At 36.4% G+C, this 22693-nt stretch overlaps 1 non-coding gene across 1 annotated transcript; it reads right to left on the reverse strand.

Annotated features, from left to right (window-relative positions):
* Window positions 1–21419: 21419 nt before the first annotated feature.
* LOC138840553 (small nucleolar RNA SNORD82) lies at window positions 21420–21487 on the reverse strand. The gene has a single exon (XR_011376119.1). It is a non-coding gene; the product is annotated as a small nucleolar RNA SNORD82 (small nucleolar RNA).
* Window positions 21488–22693: the final 1206 nt, after the last annotated feature.

Genomic DNA, 22693 nt, shown 5'->3' on the forward strand with positions numbered 1-22693 from the left:
ATAACCAATGGAAACAGCCTAGATTCCCTACAATAGGTGAGTAGATTTTTAAAATGTGGTACTCATATACAATTGAATTTTACATTGCCATTAGGAAGAATAATACTATGTCATCTGCAGGGTAATGGATGGACCTAGAACAAATCATGTTAAGTTAGGTAAGCCAAGCTCAGAGAGACAAGTGACACATGTTTTCTCTCATCTGCAGAAGCTAGATCTAAAATAAACTGGGACATGATAAACTATACAAGACACTGGGTGTTTACACACAGTGAGACCAAAGGAGGATCCTCTTGGGAAATGAACACAAAGATGCAATGCCTATGCGTATCTAATCACATAAAATATGAACTCCAGGAAATGGAAACAAAAGGAGTTTCTTTGTTGCTGCTTTTGTTTTATTTCCTTTTTGTTTGTTTATCTGTCTTTGGGAGGATATGGGGGACACAGAAATGGTGGGACAAAGGGTGAAAATGCAGCAGTGTTACTCACTAGACATTATGTTGAAAATGAACTATACAAATTGTGGGTGAGGGTCAGAAGAGAAACACTGGGAGATAACAAGGGAAGGGGGGACATTGTCTAAGAAGAAATGCACTCATTGCCCCTCTGAATATCACCTCTATAATAACAATTTTAAAAAGAAATACCCAGGTGTTGGTGGCTCATGCCTATTATCCTATCTACTCAGGAGGCTGTGATCTGAGGATCACGGTTTGAAGCCAGCCTGGGCAGAAAAGTCCTTGTGAGGCTTATCACCAGTTAACCATGAAAAAACTGAAAATGGAGTTGTGGCTCAAGTGGTAGAGAACAATAAGGCTCAGGGACAGGGCCCAAGCCCTGAGTTCAAGCCCTACAACAAACAAAAAAAGAAACAAACAAACAAAAGTATTTTTGGCACACTTTAAGAAGTCTTGGCAAATTGAACAAACACAAAAAGCAATAGCTGTTTAGCATGTCACAACAAGTGTCTGGTTACATAACAAGAATGAACTATCCTTCAGTTATTAACCTTTCCTTAAAAATAACCCTTAAGGAAAAAGCAGGAATTAGGTAGAGTGCAGAGGGAAAAGTCTGAGGTCCCAGTAGTTCTCCTGGTGCAAATATGAACCCATGGGTTACATAACAGCATCCCTGTCCTTGAGGCTAGAAAGACCTGGGGAAATGGTTTTCTGATTCTGCCTCTTGGTGAACACAATGCTGAGATTTGTTTAAATGACTTGTGTCTTGTCTCAACTCTGGCAGGAGATAATGGAGGAAACATGAACCCTGGGTATAATTTTTTGTGCTGGTCTTGGGGCTTGAATTCAGGGATGGAGTTCTGTCCCTGAGTTTTTTGTTTTGTTTTGTTTTGTTTTCTCAAGGCTAGCTCTCTACCACTTAAGCCACAGCTCTACTTCTGGCTTTTTGGTCCTTAATTGGAGATAACAATCACAAACAATGCTTGATAGGAAATGTACTCATTACCTTGCTCATGTAACTGTAACCCCTCATACAGTATTTTTACAATAAAAAATGTATATAAAAAATCATAAACTGGGCTGGGAAGGTGGCTCAGTGGTAGAGCGCATACCTTGCATGCCAGAGGCCCTGGGTTTGGTTCCTCAGCACCACATAAGCAAAAAGAAAAAAGCCGGAAGTGGCGCTGTGGCTCAAGTGGTAGAGTGCTAGCCTTGAGCTGAAGAGCTGAGGGACAGCGGCCAGGCCCAGAGTTCAGGCCCCATGACCCGACCCCAAAAAAAAAAAATCACAAACTTCCCTTGACTTGGAACTGTGATCCTCAAATCTCCTCTGAGATTTGAGGGTTTCTTGTAAAAACCCTGGTCTGGGTTTCTATAAGAAAAGTAAAGGGAAATTTCCAGTGCTGGTCAAAATGAAGTAAGCCTAGTGATTAAAACTTCTGGGCAAAATGCAGAAAGTAACAACCTGAGGACTCTCAAAAGTAAATGAAAGTAGGCACACTTTAGACAAATCAAATCTTGATGAAGTAAACTGGAGCCAGGTGGAGAGTGATTTTGCCAAGATTGTTTTTCTTTGTTTTCTTTCATGGCCCAAAGATTGACACTGGTGAAGAGTTGTGGCTATGACTAGGCAGGCAACAGAATCACCAAGGGAAACACCATCTTCCTAGAAATAGACTAAGAAGTTACTGCAAACTGAGGTGTGTGTGTGTGTGTGTGTGTGTGTGTGTGTGTGTGTGTGTGTGTGTGTGTGTGTATGTGTGTGCACGCACACGTGTGTATGGTGGGGGGCGGGGGGGCGTGTGCACATGCATGCATGCTGTGAAATTGGAGAGAAGGTCATTTCTAAACTCTGTATCAATCAGACAAGGCCCGAGTTCACACTTGAGCTGCACATGCCTGGGACAGACCCAAATCAGCGAAGACACTGGGGACTGAAGTAAAATATAAATCACTCTTGAGTCCTAAAATAATTCCTGTGTGGCTTATGCATGAGGATAGAATGACAACAGCATAGGAAAAGCTTTGGGAATTTAAACATGATACAAATCACTTCTTAATTTCTAAATGGATCCCAAAGTGGCACATGCATGAGATAGACCCTAAGAGGCAAATAAAACTTTAAAAACAGAATACTCATTAGAAAATGGATGAATTATATTAATAGCAAACAAGTAAACTTCAGAATAAACGTATTCAAAAAGTAAGTTCTGGTAGAAGAGCTAAATTTCTATATCTGTATGGCCCCCACACTGTTTCAACATACATGAAACAAAACTAATAGATCACAAAGGAGTATTACACAATTATAGTCAAAGACTTCAACACTCCTTTTTAGACAGAATAATTAGAAAAATAGTAGGGATATTGCTATGGACAGAATTGTGTCCCCTTTTTCCAATTTACATGTTGATGCTCTAATTCCCAAAGTAACAATAGTTGGACATAGAGCTTTTGGAGTTAATTACAGTTAAGTGAGCTCCTAAGAATAAGAGCCTAATCTGGTAACACTGGTGGCCTTATTTTTAAAAATCTCTCCTTTCTCAGTTTCTCCTCTCCCCTCCCCCTACTTCTTTTATGATTACTGTGAGTTTGGGGCCTAAGAAGTATTTTTTTCTGCCCTTAAGTGCATAAAGTTCTTCTCTCTCCTCTGTCTCTGTTTCTCTATCTCTGTCTGTCTCTCTGTTTATCTCTCCCTCCCTCCCTCTCTCTCTCTCTTTCTCTTCACACATCCTTCAAATACTCAGTGAGCACAGAGCAAGAAGGACATTTGCATACCAGGAAGAAAACCACTAAAAGAGTACCATGAACTTAGACTTCTCAGTCTGTGCAATGGTAAGAAATAAACTTCTATTGTTTAACTACCTACTCTATAGCAGTTTGTTATGGCAGTCTGAACTGACTAATAATAGATGTAGTCCTGAAAAAAACACTATTTTTCAACATACTCTGATTTATTTATCCAAAATAGTAAAACACAATTCTTTAAAAGTATATTTATATCTGTGTGTGTATGTGTGTGCATGCAACATTTATCAAGCTAGGGTACATCCTGAATTTTAAAAAAAACCTTAAAAATAAACATTAAAAAAGCAAACCTTAACAAAAAACTAATAAAAATTATGCTATTTGAAAAATGGAATTGAAGTAGAAAGAAATAGCATAATCAAAAACACCCATCGAAACAACCCATGACTAGAAAATATTTTTCACCAAAAAAAAATAACTGTGGCATATAAAGTACATGGCATGCAGTTACAGCAATGTTTAAGGTCAACTTTTTATGGCATTAAATGGCTATATTAGAAGACAAGTCTCAAATCAATGGCAAAAATTTCAACTTTGAGAAACAAGAAAATTAAATCCAGAGCAAGCAGAAGGAAGGAAACAAATTTAGGAGCAAAATCAATGTAATTTAAAACAGAAAAGCAACAGAAAAATCAATGAAATTCTTGTAAGAAAGGTTAAAACAAATTTCTCAGAAAGGAAGAAAATGATACAGGTTGGAAAGGGATCTACATAAAGGAAGAGGATAAAAAGCAGTTGTCCATGTATGGGCCATTTCTTGAATTTCTATTTTGTGATCTATTTCTCTATCTTGATGCCACTCACATTGACCTACTAAGTTTCAGAATTATTTAGTCTGCTAGTTTTGATATTCTTTTTCTTCTTCCGTGCTGTTCTAGACCCTGATTATTTCCATGTGAATTTTAGGATCAGTGTCTACAAAAGAACCTGCTGGGATTTTTATTTGGATTGTAGTGAATGCATATCAATTTCACAACTGTTATCTTACCAATATTGAATCTTCTAACCCATGAACATGGTATATCTTTCCATGTACTTAGTTCTTTAATTTTTCACAGTAAAATTCTGAAGATTTTAATGTACAAGTTATAGCTAGGGAGTTCTAAGATGGCTCCAAAAGTTCCTGCTTCCTAGGATACATGCTCTGTATAATTTCCTCTACATAAGTCGGTAATTTCACACCTGTAATTATGTTAGTAGCTGGTTGATTTTTGAATTTGTATGAAAAAGCTATTTGGAATGGGTCTAACCTAATGAGGTGAGTCCTTAAAAGAGAATGAAAGTTTAAGGAAACTGGATTCTGTCTATAATCTAAATGAGTTTTAAGAGAATTCTCAAGCAGGAGATGACACCATAGCTTCAGCTAGCACCTTTATTGCAACCTTGTGCCCTACATTCCTGTAGGCAGAAGATTCAGCTTGAAAAACAAAAGCTGTAGATCTTAGTCAATTTAAACTGCTATAACAGAATAGATAGGGTAGGTATAAACAGATTTTTTTCAGTCTGGAGGCTGAGAAATCCAAGATTAGTGTATCAACAGGTTCCTAGAGATACATGGACTTTTTGTGTCTTCATATACTAGAAAGGGAAAGGAAACTTTACAAAGTTCCTTTTTTATAAAACTTTTTATTTTAACTGATACATATTGGTACATATTTATGGGCTAGAGTGTGACATTTCAATACAAGCATGCAATGTATAATAATCAGATCAAAGTCATTGGCATATCCATCACCCCTGACATTTACTATTTCTTTCTGTTAGTAGCCTTCAAAATCCTTTATATTTGCTATTTTGAAATGCTCAATTCTTATCATCAATAGTCATCCTAATGTGCTTTTATCCAACTGCATTTCTGTACCAATTAACCATCTTCTCCATCACCCTTCTCTCCACCCTCTCTAGGTTCTAGTAACCACTATTAGACTCCCTACTTTGGATAGCAAGATCTTAGCTCCTACACTTAATTAAGAACATAGAGTCTATTTCTGTGCCTAATTTATGTTACATAATGTTAATATTCTCCAGTTCCACTCAGATTGCCAAAAAAGACAGAATTTTACTTATCATTTTCACCACACTTTCTTTATCCCTTCACACACAGATGGGCACTTAAGTTGATTCCATTTCTTGGCTATTATGAAACATACAGATTAAATTTCCTTTGGCTATATATCCAGTAGTAAAACTATAAGGTTACTAATCCCATTCATGACAACTTCTCCCTCATGACCTAATCATTCCATGAAGGCCCATAACTTTTATGCCTGTCCTGTGGCTTGAACTCAGGATCCAGGTGCTATCCCTGAGCTTTGGTGCTCACAGCTAGAGTTCTACCACTTGAGCCACAAATCCACTTCCAGTTTTGAGTGGTTAATTAGAAATAAGTCTCTTGGACTTTATTGCCTGGGTTGGCTTCGAACTTCAATCCTCAGATCTCAGCTTCTTGAGTAGTTAGAATTACATGCGTGTACCACCAGCACTTAGCAAGGCTTATAACTCTTAATATTATCACTGTCTTAGAGAGGCAGGTTTCAAGACATAAATTTTGTGGGGGTGAAGTGAACAAAACATTCATTCTACAGTGTGATAATAAATAGGTGATTTTCTGTGCCCCCCTTAAATTTTAATAAAATTCCAAACCATTGGTGAGTTGTGTATGGAAGGTGAGATGTAGCAAAAGCATTGCTTTATTCTGGGTTCTATGTTAACTTTGTAAGTCTCTGACATCATTGAATCAGTTTCTCTAACAACTGCTTTCCCTACTTTATGAGATAGCACCAATATGAATAGTCTGAATACTATAATGCTTTACAAATTCTAGACATTATTAATACTTATTATAAATGTGCTAGCACATAACAAAGAGAAACCTGAAGCATAATGTTATCAAAGTTAATTCAATGAATCTCTGTTTGGAAGGTGGCACTAATTTATCTATTAATTACATAAATTATTATGCTGAATTCAAAACTATCTAACTCATAAGTATACTTCGGTGATTTTTTTTTACTCATCTGTAAAGTAAAATTGTAAAAAAGAAATAAGACACCATGTGCCATAAAATTATATATCTAATTGGACCCTTTGAAAGCCAATTCAGCAGTTACCTCGAAGTAAAATTTGTGACAGTGAAAGTAATGATTTCAATGAGGCCTTCCCTTCTTTTCTTCCAGAGTCTAAACTATCTGTATCTCCACAGAGTTCAAAGAAAGATAGTTTTACTTTTCTTCCTTCTCAGTGGAGACTGGTGATACCTGAAACTGTAAACAGTTTCCCAGATAACTTGCAATTGCAGTCAAAGAAAGACAAACACAAAGAGTACTTCCTGGGAGGAGGGTCATGGTGTGTTTGACTCTGTCAAGAGAGAAGCACTTCAGAAGAAATAAGAGCAATGCAGTATTGGTTGCTCTGTCTAAGATGACAGTGAAGCAGTCAAGGGAGAGATTGCTGATAGGGACAAAGGTTCCAGGAAGGTCAGGGATAAAAGAGTATACTTGTGTGCCATCTACACACAAAAGTTTTAGCTTAGTGACAGATAATAACTAAGTAGTATTTGTGTTAACACCCATCAATACTTACCAAGAAGTATAATACACAGCAATCAGCAAACAAAAAATTTAAAAAATTAGGCTACTACACATTAAACTTTGAATAAGATTATTCATGAATAAACATTACAATTGAAAATGTCACCTTTGCTAACAAACACTGACATTTAAGATTGTATTCTTCATCACTAAATCCAGAGTCAAAATTCAAATTTGCCATGGAAATTCTTTATTCTAACTGAAGATTTTAAGGGAGCCAAGAAAGTAAATAAGCTATATTTTTGAATTCATAATAAGGATTTGGAATTCTTAAAGATGACTAGCAAGGTTTGATGCAGATTGATAATCTTTGAAGAAATTAAGATACTCCTTTATTTCTCTCTGTTTTATTCCTTGTATTTGCTTCTTTGAGAAGAATTAAGCCTGCTCATCATGATTTAGTTATGCATAGAATTATTCTATTGTCTACCTTCAACCACTAGCTTGTGGCCAGTCTTATTTAATCTATGGTCCTAACTACCTTCCTCCCTGTTCTATTCTACAACCTTATTTCAAATAAAATCCATAAGTTTATATCATGTCATGTGCAAATAGCTCAAAATTTACCCCTAAAAACTATAAAGTTATATATAGTATATTTACATATACTATAAAGTTAAATAACAATACCATATTTAAAAATTAACAATATCTCTTTCAAATATTCAGCTGATATTGAAATTTCCATGATTAGCACATTTGCATTTTTGTTGTGGTGTTGATTGACTTAAAATCCAAATATTATCTCTATGTAGCAAATCGTTTACTTTGTTCTCTTTTAGTTTTCCCATCCTTCTTCTTAATATTTTGTAATGTTTTTATTAAATATACTTTTGTTAAATATAAATATTCTTCTCATATTTGTGGCAGACTGCATTTCATTTCTTATAAATTTAGGTTCTTATGATGTTTACCATATTTGACTTTCCTCTCTGTTGCCATAAATTGGTTATTAAAAAGTCTTGGACCTGGGCACTGGTAGCTCACATTTGTAATCTTAGCTCCTCAGAAGACTGAGATCTGAGGATTATAGTTCAAAGCCAGGCTGGGCAAGAAAGTCTGTGAGATTCTTATCTCCAATTAACCACAAAAAAAGCTAGAAGTGGAGCTGTGACTTAAGTGGTAGAACACTTGCCTTGAACAAAAAAGCTCAGGGACAGCACCCAAGCCCTGAGTTCAAACACCAAGATTGGCACAAAAATAAAAATTAAAAACTTATAGTTTTATCATATTTCATTCTTTTTGTCTGTAAGTTTGAATAGGTAGTATTATGAGGATCGCTCAGGAAGCCAACAAAAGCTACTTTTTTTCTTAAGATATTAGAAGTCACTGATGACCGTTTGTCCAGCTCCAGTATTTTTTTTAGAAGTTGCAAATCAGTAGTGCTAGACACTCACTATTCTGTCTTCATTTACCAGCAACTACTCTTCTTGTTTTGATATTTAAGTAAATTTATTTACAAAACAATGGATTTTGTATCTAATTATCTAGATCAAATAATGATTGAATTAAGTGCAATTTAAGTATTTTAGGCCATAATCAATGCATAAGTATTATATGAGTTTTAATGATCAAGAAAAGGTGTTAAAAGAGTATGTCTGTCTTTTTTCTTAGGTATAGAATGAAGGTAAACTAATTCTTACTGCTCATGTTGATACCATGTTAATGATTTTGGAAATTCCTTTTTTAACATTTTGTTATTATTATAAAAATAATGTACAGAGGGTTTACATTTACATAAGTCAAGTAAAGAGTACATTTCTTTTTGAACAATGTCACTACTTTTGCTCTCACCCAGTTTTTACCTCTCTTCCTCATCTACAACTTGTATAGCTCATTTTCAACATAATGTCTAGTGAGTACCAGTGTTGCATTTGTTCACCCTTTGTCCCTCCATTTCTGTGCTTCCCTTACACTCCCAACAAGGAATAAACAAAACCAGTTGTTTAAGGATACAGGTGGACCTGTTGCAACAATGAGAAGTACAAGTTGTCATGTCCAAAACGAGCTTTACAACGTCGGTGCGGGGGGGGGGGGGGGGGGGGGGGAGGAGAAGGATTGGGATTGGGGGGGAGGGGGGAGGCTGGGAAGGGATGTGAAGGGTAAACACAGGAGGAGGCTGCAATGCTTGGTAAGAAATGTACGCATTATCCTACCCATGTAATTGTAACTCCTCTGTACAGTATGTTCACAAATAAAATAAAATTAAATTTAAAAAAAAGGAATAAACAAAACAAACACACCAAAAAAGGGAAAAAACCCCTCTTGTTTCCTACTCTTCTTTATAATGAAACTTTCATTTATCAATTATTTCATCATCACAATGTGTTTTTCAATGTAAGAATGGATAAAAACTAAGCATTTGCCCTAATATTCCAGTTTTTTTAAAAAAAATACCCGTTGAATCTCTAACACATCCAAAGAAGGTTCAAAGTTGGAAAAAAAAAGCTTGTTTTTTAAAAAAAATCAGAATGGGTCAATAGATTCAATATATACAAATAAAATCCATTACAATGATCATTTCTTTGCCCCTATCTTTGGTTAGCATCAATTAGTTGTACAGGGGATTTTAGTCTGATATGTCCGCATATGCACACATGTACCTTAATCTGACTCAGCCACTCCATCTTTCTCTCTCCCTCTTCTCTCTCCACTCCACCCCAATCTCTACAACTTCATTGTTCTATATTCACACATGGATGTAGAGTATGTTCACCAAATTCACCTTTCTTTCCCCTTCACTGTTCCCCTCCTCTCTCTTACTAGTATTCACACCTCAGATAGGACCTTTGACATTGCTGATATTCATTGTTTAATTGAATGTTAAGTGTTCAAAGGAGTTCTACTATGGTATTTATTCATACCCATAATCAAAATGGTACTCTTCAAGTGGCTCTATACTCTTGAGGACTTCCTGGCTTTCTAGAATAAGATATTTTAGGATTATCTTCTACATATTTGGCTTCAATTCTGATATCAACTATTTTTCTAAAGCACTCAGGTTCCTTGAATGATAAATGGTAACTTAAATATAATTGTTTTTTTATCATTATCATTGACCATTGACCATTATCATTTATCATTGACCATTGTTTTTTAGCACTTTTCAATGTTGAAAATTAGATTTTTTTTATAAAAAAGTGAAATACACTACAAGTCTATAATGATACTTCCATTTCAAATTCAGGAATACAAATTTTTATTTAAGCTCATCTATATTTCATGTGCATTTCTCTTTTCTCATACTGAAAAATCCCAATTCCCAACACAAACATAAATACTCATTTACTTTATCCCATACCACACACAGCAATGTCAGAATCATAACACCAACATTACAAAGATATTTCTATAGTTCTTTCTGTCCTTGAATATAATCCCTCCAGAAATGTAGTCAAATTATTGTGCGTAATGGAAATCATATGGAGCATTCTTCTCTGTGTGCTTAAGCCAGAAACAAACGTGTTACAAAATTTGCTTCATCTGTTTCATATTGCTTTTCATTCTTAGGGATTGCTTTTTATATTTATTTTTGTAATATAATTACATAAAACATTGGCATGTTCCTAAATTAAAATATACAAAACAAGATCTATATAGAGAAATTCTGCTTCTATCCTTCCCCTTCTATTCTTATTTCCTGTTCCCCCGTGGTAATTTTTTGTCAGTTGTGGGGCTTAAACTCAGGGCTTAGGCACTGTCCCTGAGTCCCTTTGTGGTCAAGGCTAGTGCTCTACCATTTGAGCCACAGCACCACTTCCCCATTTTTTTTGTGGTTAATTGGAGATAAGAGTCTTATGGGGATGTTTCTCCCTGGGCTGGCTTCAAATAATGTTCCTCAGATCTCAGCCTCCTGATTAGCTAGGATCACAGCCATGAGCCACCAGTGCCCAGCAAATAATACTTGGCATTTTTTTGCTGGTCCTGGGTCTTGAACTCTGCACCTAAGCACTGTCCCTGAGCTTCTTTTGCTCAAGACGAGTGCTCTGTCACTTGAGCCACAATGCCACTTCCACCATCAGTAATTTTTTTAAATTAACTTTAGATTTGGCCTTTTTAATATAAGCAAATAAACATGTCATATATACATATATGAATAAATAACCCTCATACCCTCTGTTTCTTACAGTAAATATTCATATATTATACATACTTCTTCTAATCTCACATAATACTATATACTGGAAACCACTTTCCAGCAGCATATAGCACTATAATTTATTTCTATTCCTTTTATTTTGGATGGTACTTGCTAGGCAGGCACCCTACCACTTGAGTCACACCCCTAAACTTTTTTGCTTTATTTTTAAATGGGGTCTCATGTTTTTGCCTGGGCAAGCCTAGACAGCTATTCTTTATACCTCCTAGGATGACAAGCACATAACATAATGTCCAGCTTATTGATTGAAATGGGGTATTGATAACTTTATGCCAAGGCTGTCATTGATCTGAAATCCACTTGGTCTCTGCCTCCAGAATATCTGGGATTGCTTGCATGAGCTACAGCACCTGGTCCTTTTTATAGCTACAAGAGAATTATTTTGTGTAGATATAGGACATCTTTTCAACATCCTCTTGAGTTGTTCCCAATCTTTTGCTATAATATGTTGTGGTAAAGAACCCATTATATACATCTTCACACATTTTTTGCCATTGTACTTTTGGTGTAGATTCCAAGAGGCAAGATTAATCATTCAAAGTGAAAAAACATTGACAATTGTGTTACAAATTCCAATCCTTCATAGGCGCCATTTTATATCTCTACTAGCAATATCTAGGTGCATGAGCATGCATTTTGTGTTATGAGTCCATGTTCCTTTTAAGAAATATACAAGTACTCCTTCAGTGGGGTTTAAGTTGAAAACAAATCCTCATTATCCTCTCTGACAAATCCAGTTTGTTTCATATTTTGTGTTGGCAGCATCTAGACACTACCACCCGATGCAATAAATTGCTCCTTTGAGCTCCATACACAGACAGCAGTGAAGACTAATTATTTCAAGGGACTAAAATTGGCCCACCTCAGATGTTTCCTGTGCAACAGGATATGATGATACCAGCTACACAAACTGCACACAACTCAGACAGCCAGAACCCAATGGGCAGAAGCCTAGCAGGCACATTCTTAGAGTGATTACCCTAGATAATAGGAGCTACAGAACACATACAGGCAATAAAATAATTTGCTTTGAATGTCCTCATCTTTATATCTCTTCCCTGCTGAGAAAGGTACTCTAGATCCTTCCCATCTGTGTTGTCAAATTCAGGTTTGTCTGCCTAGTGTCCAGGTTCTTTTTAACAAATGAGCCTCCAGTCTGTGTTCTTCTGCATGGCACCTCTGCTATTGCCAAGCTAAGCTGCTTGCCATTTCTTACACTTGTAAAGACTTTTTTGTTTGCCTCTGAACCTGGGAGTGTAGTATTTCTGGTTCCCAGGATGAATGTTTGAGTGTAGCCAGTCCATTGTTTGCTTCCCCAAGTGCCAGCCAGTGCCAGATTCCACTGGAACCCATTCTCTGTCCAATCATTTTACACACTGCTGGTCCCTTGAGGACCACTGTCTTTACATGAAACTCTAAAACCATTAACATCATATTGGCACACTGTGCAGGGTTAATGCATTCTGGGAACCTGACTACCTAGCACTTAGATTAATGGTTAAACATATCCGTCTTGGAGTAAAAGGTAAAACTAGTTCAGTTACCTGCCAGTGGCTCATGCCTATAATCCTCCCCATTTAAAAGGCTAACATGTGAGGATAGTGGTTCAAAGCCAGCCCCAACAGGAAAGTCTATGAGACTCTTAACTCTAATTATCCACCAAAAAACTGGAAGTGACACTGTTGTTCAAGTGGTAGAGCACTAACCTTGAGTACAGAAGCTCATGGACAGTGGCCAGGCTCTGAGTTTAAGTCCTAAGACCAGAAAACACACACGCACACACACACACACACACACACACACACACACACACACACACACACACACACACACACACACACACGTGCATGCAAGAAAAAGCTAAAACCACAGAATTGGATTCATAATTCTCTTCAGAAAAGAGCAGCAAAATAAAGTTCCTAAACCATACACCATGAAGTCATAGTGGAAAAACTGGACAATAAAACGCTCCCTAAGCAAAGTATAAATAGGAAAAATAAATGAATGTCACCACCAACACAACAGCAAATTGAGCACCATATAGTTCATGGGATGGTCACTTCCTTTAAAAAAGGAAAGAAAAAGAAAATTCCAAACAGTTTAACTAGTGTGATGCCAAATCTACAAGGAAATTTTATGGTCATGTACAAGTTGACTAGAAGTATTTTAGATTTCTTGGTTGTATTTGCAGATTTTGTAATGTTTACATAGTGAGGATAGAGCACAAGTCTAAACATGAAATTAATTTCTTTCATACCTACCTTATATACAGTGTTCCATTTTTTTTGTTTGTTTTACTCCATTGTGATAATTTTCTGCATGAAACAAAGTTTCACTGTTTGGAATTTTCTATTTGTGGTGCCATGTCAGCACTCAAATTCTGATTTTCGAATATTTTGGATTTCTGATTTACAGATTAGGAATGTTCAATCTATACATGATTTACATATACACATATTCAGAGAAAGATAGAGATACATTATAAGTGTACTTCCAAGCGTTAAGTTCACAGAGTTCTTATTTTCCTTATCTACCTTTTTTGCTATGTAGCACAACTTTATGATAAGCATGAATTATTTATAATAGAAAAACACCCAAATCACAAAACATTTGCCTGAAATGCACTAGAGAATTTGTTTGTCCTTTAGGTACAATAATGTAGAAATTTAAACTTGGCCAGCATCTAACACATTCAAAGAAGAAAAGGAAACTATCTAAGGAAAAGATTCTGAAACAACTCATAAACAATCAACATTTTAATCTTGAATCAACATTTGAAAAGACATGGTTTATAGGCATAATTTTTGAGGATCAAAGCGGTCTTCCCTTCTCCACTGCCAAAACAAAGAGGAGAGATGAACCTGCTGAATCTACATTTTAAATACACACATAAGTTGGGTGCTAGTGGCTCATGCTTATAATCCTAGTTACTCAGCAGGCTAAAATCTGACAATCATGGTTCTAAGCCAGACAAGGCAGGAAAATCCATGAGACTTTTATCTCCAATAAACCATCAAAAAAAGCTAGAAATGGAGGTGTGGTTCAAGTGGTAGAGTGCTAGCTTTGAGCAAAGATGCTTAGGGACAGTGCTCAGGCCTTGAGTTCAAGTCCCAGGACTGGCAAACATAAAAATAAAAATGCATATTAAATCCAAAAATTCACTAACACCCTGTTATCCAAAGTCAATAAAGACTGTTAAGTGTTGCTTTCATTTGAGGAGATGAGCCAAAGTAATTTAATTGAATAAAATGAAATGCACACAGAGAATGTGCACATAAGAATCTTATTTCATCTGAAGTGGTATTTTGTCACTTGTAAGTAAGACAAAGGCAGAAAAAAGAGGTACATGATGAATTTTCAATGTCCTACCTTAAGACTAAGGAGTTATTGCCACGCATCCAAACAAAAGCAATGGAAGAATCCTAGTATTTATACAGCGAAGACAAGGGCTTTGAGGACAAATCCATTTCAGAAGTGGGACATTTTCGAAGAATAAACTGACTTGCTTTCTGATGCTAATAAAGTGGTAATGGTGGGAGGCAGTGGAAATTATTAGTATTTTAGTGCTGTAGCCGGGTGCTTTCTAACGAGTTGCCCTGGGCAAATGTACCTAATCAACCTCCACTATTCATTCTGCTACTGCCCACATCTGTGCAAGTTGGTTCTCATTTTTATGCCATAAGCTAGAAACACTGGAAATCCTCTTCTATTTTTAATTTTTCAAAATCAGTCTGGCCATATGTCAATTTCTGGAGAGCCCCTTCTTGTTTGGGTTATTGGATCCTTTAACAAAGACAGAAACAGCTCAGAGGCCTCTCCAATTTTCCTTCCTATTCCTCCCACTGTATTCCATTTTGTTGTCTGCTCATCCAAATGAGGATCAGGAAAACATGGTGGGTAACTTCAAAGCAGTCCTATTTCTTCCTTATCATGGAAAAGGAAACTCTCTCCCACTTCTTCCCCAACGCATTTGAGCTGCATTCATTCCTGAAAGTAATGAATAAGCAGATCTGGCTTTTTTTTAAGTTCTAAGAAATGTCTTTCCCTCCTTCATCTTTCATTCTCAATCTGCAATGGGGAAAAATGGAGTAAGTCGGGCTCTCTCTCCATAGCTTCCAGAAGACTTTGGGTCTGCACTTAGGGATTTTTTGTGATTTAGCTGATCAGTATATTCAGGTAACTTTGAGTCCTGTACACATGCTATACATGTGCTACCTTAGGTAACCCTGCATATAACCTTGAGACTAGGTGCACATGTAAGGCCTTATGTAACCATTGTTGGCCTAAGCCACCTTTGTTCGGTGGGAGCATAAAGACAAGACCTGCTATTGGATAGTGGGCTGTTGCTGTTGTTACTACCCAGATGAGTCCGTATAAAAAAGCATTGACTAAAGCATGGTCACTATGCCCTGTATTTTTTCTTCTGCTTAAATTTCATTTCAATTTATTTACATCTGAGGAACTGTACAATGATCTGTCACTGCTTAAGTTAGCTGTTGTTACAATAGTCCCATGTAATAAACAAGGCCTAAATGTAATATAATCATATCCATCAATTTCTGTAAATTCACTATGGATCATCTGATATTTGACCTACTTTGCTCCAAATTGTGAGTCAGATTCACACTCTACAAATGTCCACTCTGGGACTACCACCTACCCAGACAATGTTATTGTAGCAAATGGTAAAACACAAGAGAACAAGCAAAACTAGTTTTCTAGGGTTTTCCATAACAACAGATACATTTTCTCTGGAGGCCAGATATTCATATCAAGCAAAGCAACATCCTTCCAACTCCAGGGAAGAATCTTGTCTTGTCTTGTCTTGTCTTAGTTTCTGGTGACTTTTGGTAATTTTTGATGTTCCTTGGCATTTAGCTGGAGGCTAAATGAGGGCTTGGGGTAGAAGAGAGAAAGAGGAAAAAGAGAAGAGAGGACAGAGAGAAGAGAGAAAAAGAAATTATGTCTCCCTCCTCTTTCTCTTTTCTTTTAAAGAGAATACAGCTGTTGGATTTAGGGCCCACTTGAATCCAGTTTGACCTCATTTTAACTTGATTACATCTAAAAATAAGATCACATTCACAAATTCCATGTAGACATAAATTTTGGAGACACTACTTGGTATGGTTTCAATATGGTGTGCCTCCTCAGTAATTCATGGCCAAGTTTATGAGATACTAAGAAGTAGGACCAGGTACAAACTTTTGAGATAATTAGGGCTCTGCTCTTATGAATAGTTTAACCCATTCATATTATCTAAAGATTTGGGATACTACAAAAGCTAGTTAGGCTAGGGCTCTTTAAAGTTCCCAGTCTCTTGCCATGTAGATATTGTGAGCCACCCGAGCACTCTACCAGTAAGATGGCCAACTTACAACAGTCATATAGAAAAGTGAAAGAATGTACCATTTTATTACAGGATTAGAAGCAATGCTCTAAAGTTCTAGAGTTTGTAAGTTCATTAAATATTTTATACAATCATGTATCTGGGTTATATGTATATTGAGAAATATACTAATCTTTTAGGGATAGAGATTAGTACTCAATTTACTGTGAGACACAAAGTGTAAGTTAGATATTTTTCTAACTTTATCCTAATTAAACATCACCACAACCTCATGAAGTAGATGTTAAGATTACCACTCCCATTTTATAAATGAAGTAATTGAGGCTCAAAGAGTTAGGAAAGTTGCCAAACTCACTGTAACCCCACAGTTGGTATATTAACTATGTTACTCTGACCTTAATCCTGCCTTCCATCTGTACTCTCAGGAAGATCTAGATACATGTTGTCAATGCATATAGAGTTTCTTAACCACTCATTTGAATATCTAATATAGTACCTGACTCCAATACAGTGCCTGAGTATTATAGATACTCAGCAAATGTATGTTTTCAATTATCAGTGAATAAATACGTGACAATATGTTAAGACTTATAAAGGAGAGAGTCAAGGACAGATTTTTTGAGACATTAACTTAAACCTATAACCACATTAAAATATTAATGTATTGGAAATGAATCTTGCACTGTCCAGACTGCATCTTCACAGAGCTCCAATCCTCAAAATAGAATCAATTCTCAAAGCAGATGTTGATTTCCATCTGTAGTCTAGGCCCCACCCGAGGCTCTTGTGTATTTAGGGAAGCCTGATTCAACAAGATAGGTAATCTGAGTTGAGTTGGGGAGTTTGGCTCATTCAGAATCTATATCCCAAGTGTAGGAAACAGTCTTTGTCTTTTTTCATCCATCCATTATTTTTTCCAAGTAACATTTATTAAACACCTAAAAGACAGAACACACACACACACACACACACACACACACACACACACACACACACACACACATGACAGGTGCTGAGAGAGAGAGAGAGATGGAGACAGAAAGAGACAGAGACAGAGAGACAAGAAAGAGATTACTACTCCAGAAACATTTGTACATCTCATGGCCAATCCTCAATTTATGCCTCAGGTTGGACAGTTCAGTCCCAACACAGGTTGAATTCGCTGAGACTGAAACAGAGATTAGTGTGCAGGAAGATTTTAAGGATTTCCCACATTTTAACAATGTGCCCAGGAGATAGCTGTGGACAGAAAGAATAAGGAGACTGCTATGTGGTATGCTATGGATTGTATTGTGTGTGTCCCCTAACTCATCTGTTGAAGTTCTAGCTCCCCATATGCCATAATCAGAGTGCCTTTAAAAGAGTAGTTAAGAATAAAGGAGGTGATACAAGTGGGGCCTTAATTTATCAAGATTGTGTCTTTTGAAGGAAAGGAAGAGACACCAGCAAGCATTTCCTGCTCCATGCTAATGTGAATGAAAGGCCATGTGAGGACACAGAAGAGTGAGAATACAAGAGAGGTCACACCAGAAACTAAATCTATCCACATCTTGCCCTTGGACTTCCAGCCTCCTGAATTATATATAAATAAATGGTTGTTAGTCTCCCTGGGCTGCGCTACTTCATTGTGGCAGACTGAATAACTCATTTAAGTCCTGCAAACAGATCTGGGCCTGGAATACTCCTTCAGATTTGTATTATAATTGGGTAAATGGACATTTATATTTCAGCATTGCCCCATCACTGGGTAGGGACAATAACTTTAGATGAGGTATCTCTCTTTACTGGAAGTGTCTGCCATTAAACGAGATGATCCTCAAACCGGGCTGGTAGGTTGGGACTTGAAAGCAAATGTTCCAGCAGTATGGAACTAAGTTTTTCATTCTCCTTGGAGCAACATCATAAATCCATGCCTTTATAAGTCATCTACTATCCTAACACTCTAACCCTAGAACTGCCTTGTTCTCATCAATCTCCCTCTCTTCTGCCCTCTGTCAACTGGAGCATTATTCCTCAACTTCATCTCAGAGCGTAGTAGTAAGGTATGGTAGCTGCCAGATTTTCATCTCAGCCCTCTGCTTGCCTGTTCTACCTATTCCTATTGTTTCATTCCTATAACATTGTGTTCTTCTCATGTACACCAGAGGAGTGCTGGACTTTCCTGAGCTTTATGATTTGCCTTTTCTTCTACATATCATTTGTTGTATTTTTCTGCATATAGACAGCTCTCCACATATCTGTGAATTTCACAGTCAATCATGCATTAGAAATATTTTGAAAGAAATGTGTTTTGACTAAGCATTTATAGAGTTTCTTGTCACTAGGGCAGACTATGATATGGTGCAACAATTATTTCCACAGAATTTACTGATTAAGCTAAAGATGATTGAAAGCATACAAAAGGATAGGTAAGTACTATGTCATTTTATATAAGGGACTGGTATCTAAAGATGGTCCTGGAATCAATTCCCAAAAGATTTCAGGGAATGACTGTAGTTTATTTCATGTGCCTGGAAGGAAAACTTTCTACCATCTTTGATCTGCCCCTAAGTACTTTATTCCCATTGGCATGCCAAGTCTCTGGGAACTCTTTCCTCAGCAGCTCTGCTGGCCAAAGAGCATCAAGCCACTATCTAACACAGTCTGAAACAGTTTTCCATTCTCTGACTTGCCAAATATTCCCTTATAAGTAGTAATAGGAGAAAGAGGTTCCCAACTGCAAATCATCCTGTCATGCTTTGCATATGTTAAAATATGATATGAATATTAAAGGCTATGAAAAGTTCTATGAAGTTGGGATAAGGCAGTACATGTCTGCAATCCCTGCTACTTAAGAGGCAGAGATCCAGTAGGTTTCAGTTCAAGGCTAGTCCAGGCAAAAAGTTAGTGACACTCCACATTAACCAATAAAATTGGGTGGTGAGATCCTATGTGCTTGTCATTTCAGCCACATAGGAAGAATAAATAAGAAAATTCCAATCCAAGCCTACCCAGGCAAAAATGTAAGACCATATCCCAGAAAATAGCTAAAGTAAAAATGGATAAGGCCTACAAGTGCAAAACCCTGATTTCAAATCTCATTCCTATAAATAATATACTGTGTTAAGGCTATCTCTGTTATCTGCTGCTGTGTTTTAAAAGAGCTACCCTAAAACAATATTCTATTCCTTATTGTGATTTTATGGTCAAGATTTCAGTCTACATTTTTCAATATTCTAACATGGCTTTGCCCTCCCAGCAAGGGATATTTCCCCTGGAATGTAACATGGTCTGGAGCTCCAAACACAGGGCCTTGTGATCTCATTTTGTTTTTTCATTCAAAGCTGGCACTGTACTACTTGAGCCACACCTCCAGTTCTGACTATTTGCTGGCTAATTGGCAATAAGCTTCTCATAAGCATTTCTGTCTGGGCTGGCTTTGAATCTTGATTTTCAGATCAGGGCCTCCAGAGTTTCTAGGATTACAGCTGTGAGACAAATGCCTGGCCAACAGTGGCATATTGTTTATTTATCTGTATTTTTGTGGCTTGTCTATTTTGAATCAACTCTAAGATTAAAACTCTGTCTGATGAAGCTAAAAATCAATCCCAATCATGGGATCAATTAATATTCATTCACATTAAGTCACTAATCTTCATGATAGTTTTTCAGTCCACATCATTGAGAATTGAGTTCATTGGCACAAAAAGTAAAAGTAAATGCAAAAGTTATTATTGTTTTTTGCATTACTGAAGCAAATTTGCCAACATGTATGCATAAATGAGAAAAATTCCCAACACTGAAAGCTATTTTTAATGTGTGTTGCTTGTTCTGTGAGCAACCACTTACTTGTACCCTACTTCAATTCCTTTTCCCCAACTTTAAATTTATTTCCTCTTGTTAATTCTCCAAAAGCATTGCCAAATAAGATCTTATACTGTCACTGTCTCTCACATGTATAAAAGTTACAACTGAAGAAAAAAGAATTTAGTCCTTGATGGGCTCTCAAAATCCTTTCTATGCCTAAAAGCCAATGAATCAGTGATAGCTGAATTAGAAGAAGTAATCTTCAATATCCTAGAGTATAAATGCCAAGTATTGAGCCTTCGGGCCAGCTTTAATCTGCAGAAGGTCATCATTCAATGACACAACCTTGTTGAAAACAGCTCTACTTCAGTTGGCATTTTTTAATGGAAATATTAATCCAGCCCACCAGGATTTTCATTGAAGAGAAAATGGTCCATAAGTAAATTAGAGTTGACACTCTTCTCCTGAGGAAACAAAATTGCATTTTGGAGAATGTAAGATTAATGCACTAAATAATTATTGTGTACCCCAAAACTAAACCTTAGGAAATTCCAGCAAAATTGAGGCATCAGATGTCAGAAGCTATGACAGTACAATGTGTGTGTGTGTGTGTGTGTGTGTGTGTGTGTTTGTGTGTGTGTGTGAACACACACTTCCTAAACAATAGAATCTTCCAGACAAATCACATTTGCACATAGAACAACAGACATATTCTGGTCCTGCTGCTTTTCTCACTCTTTTTTTTTATGCAGTGTTTCTCATAGTTTTTGCTAAGACTTTTAAGCTAACGCAAGCTTTTTAAAGAGTGAATTAAAACTGTTGCTTGATTTTTACATGATGTCAGCACAAGGTGATGTCACTTTCTTTTCTCTCCTTCATCTTAAGAAAAATGCATACTGTTAGATTTGTGTCACAGTTTAACATACAGATAGGCAATCTTTACAGGCATAATATGAGCCAAATATGAAGTTATCAGTTAATGTCTTCATTGGAAATCTGAATTAAGCAAAACTTTCAGAGACAGGTTTCCTAACTCACATGGAAAATCATTATGCTGCTTTTCAACTCTTTTTCAGACAATATTATAGGTATTATTTTTATATTACTATGAAAATAAAATCTCATACTTTATTTAAACAGAGTTAATAAAAATTTCCAGGTAAAAATCCAATGAAATATTTTAATATAAAAATCTTAATCCTTTCCTTAAACTCTTTGGTTATAAAGAGTTGTCTATTTTTTTAATATTATGTCAGTTTTTGTAGACAACACATGGCATATCATGATGCAATGTCAGATTTCAGCATTAAGTCATTTGTCATTCATAATTTGTGATAGCTATTTTAATACATGCATGACTAGTGTTTCAATACAATACTATCCACTGCCCAAATTAATCATAAGTCTCCAGGGGGCAATGTTTTAGGAACAATATATTTTCATAAAAATGTGAATAGAAAAACAAGTAGAGGTGGCAAAAATGGGACCAGATTAAGATGCATTGTACACAATAATTGCTTTGTTAAATGGCAAAAAAAATCGATGCATAACTTAAAATTAAGGTAAGTAAGAGAAGCAGTGTATTTGGAGGGGTGGTTGGGAATGTCAAAAGGGGTGAGATTGATCGAGATGCGTTGTATTCATAAACTGCTTTGGTGAGCGGCAACTCCTTTTACAACTACTTAAAGATAACAAACAATACTTTAAAATTAAAGTAATTGTCTTTCTAATGTTAAAAAAGAATGAGAAAGTAAAGAAGAGCCAACTTTAATGAAGTTTAGGTAACTATATTAGGATTTTTTTCCAAATAATAATAAATAAGCTGTATCTACAAAGTTTGTTTATAGTAATTTAGTCTGAAATACATTCAATTCATATTGAGAAGCAAGACAAAATATGTGTAACCAGTAGTTTAGGAGTGTTTGACTGAAGAACACAATCTTAACCTTTGATATACATTGCCCCAACATGATTCCCTGGTTGAAATATTAGAAGGTTTAAGTCCATCAGCATGTATCTGGGACACTCTATTGACAGTCGATTTACAATGTCTCCATAATAAAAGACAAGTCTTAAGATGACTTGAAGGATGGATAATGCAGAAGGAGGATCATGGATGGTGACTAAGCAGCCTCAAGTAGGCATTGAAATGTGATCTAAATGAATGAGAAAACATATGGAGATGTGGAGGAATATGCAATGTTTTGTCTTAATGCAATCATCTTGAAGTAGTTGATCATCAACTTCACCCAAAACTCAGTAATCAAGAAAACTCGAGTTAGGACTCCATTTATCAAAACAGCAAGAACATCATCTTGGCTTCCTGTATACACCTCTGCCTAAACTTTTAAATTCTCTGCTCTCTTCTTCGAGAAAGTCAGAAGGGTACTGAACTGAACCAAGATCAAGAAGAATTTTTGCTGGAAAAAAATTACCCCCAGAGTTCAGTCAAGATGGCAGTGAAGCAATAGAGAATCACCCAATCTTTTTCTATTCAAACTGTGATTTAGGGTCCTAACACACAATTCACCCCAAGAGATTG

Source organism: Dipodomys merriami, unplaced genomic scaffold (assembly GCF_024711535.1).
Source record: "Dipodomys merriami isolate MVZ:Mamm:240054 unplaced genomic scaffold, mDipMer1.0.p SCAF_3, whole genome shotgun sequence".
Lineage (NCBI taxonomy): Eukaryota > Metazoa > Chordata > Mammalia > Rodentia > Heteromyidae > Dipodomys > Dipodomys merriami.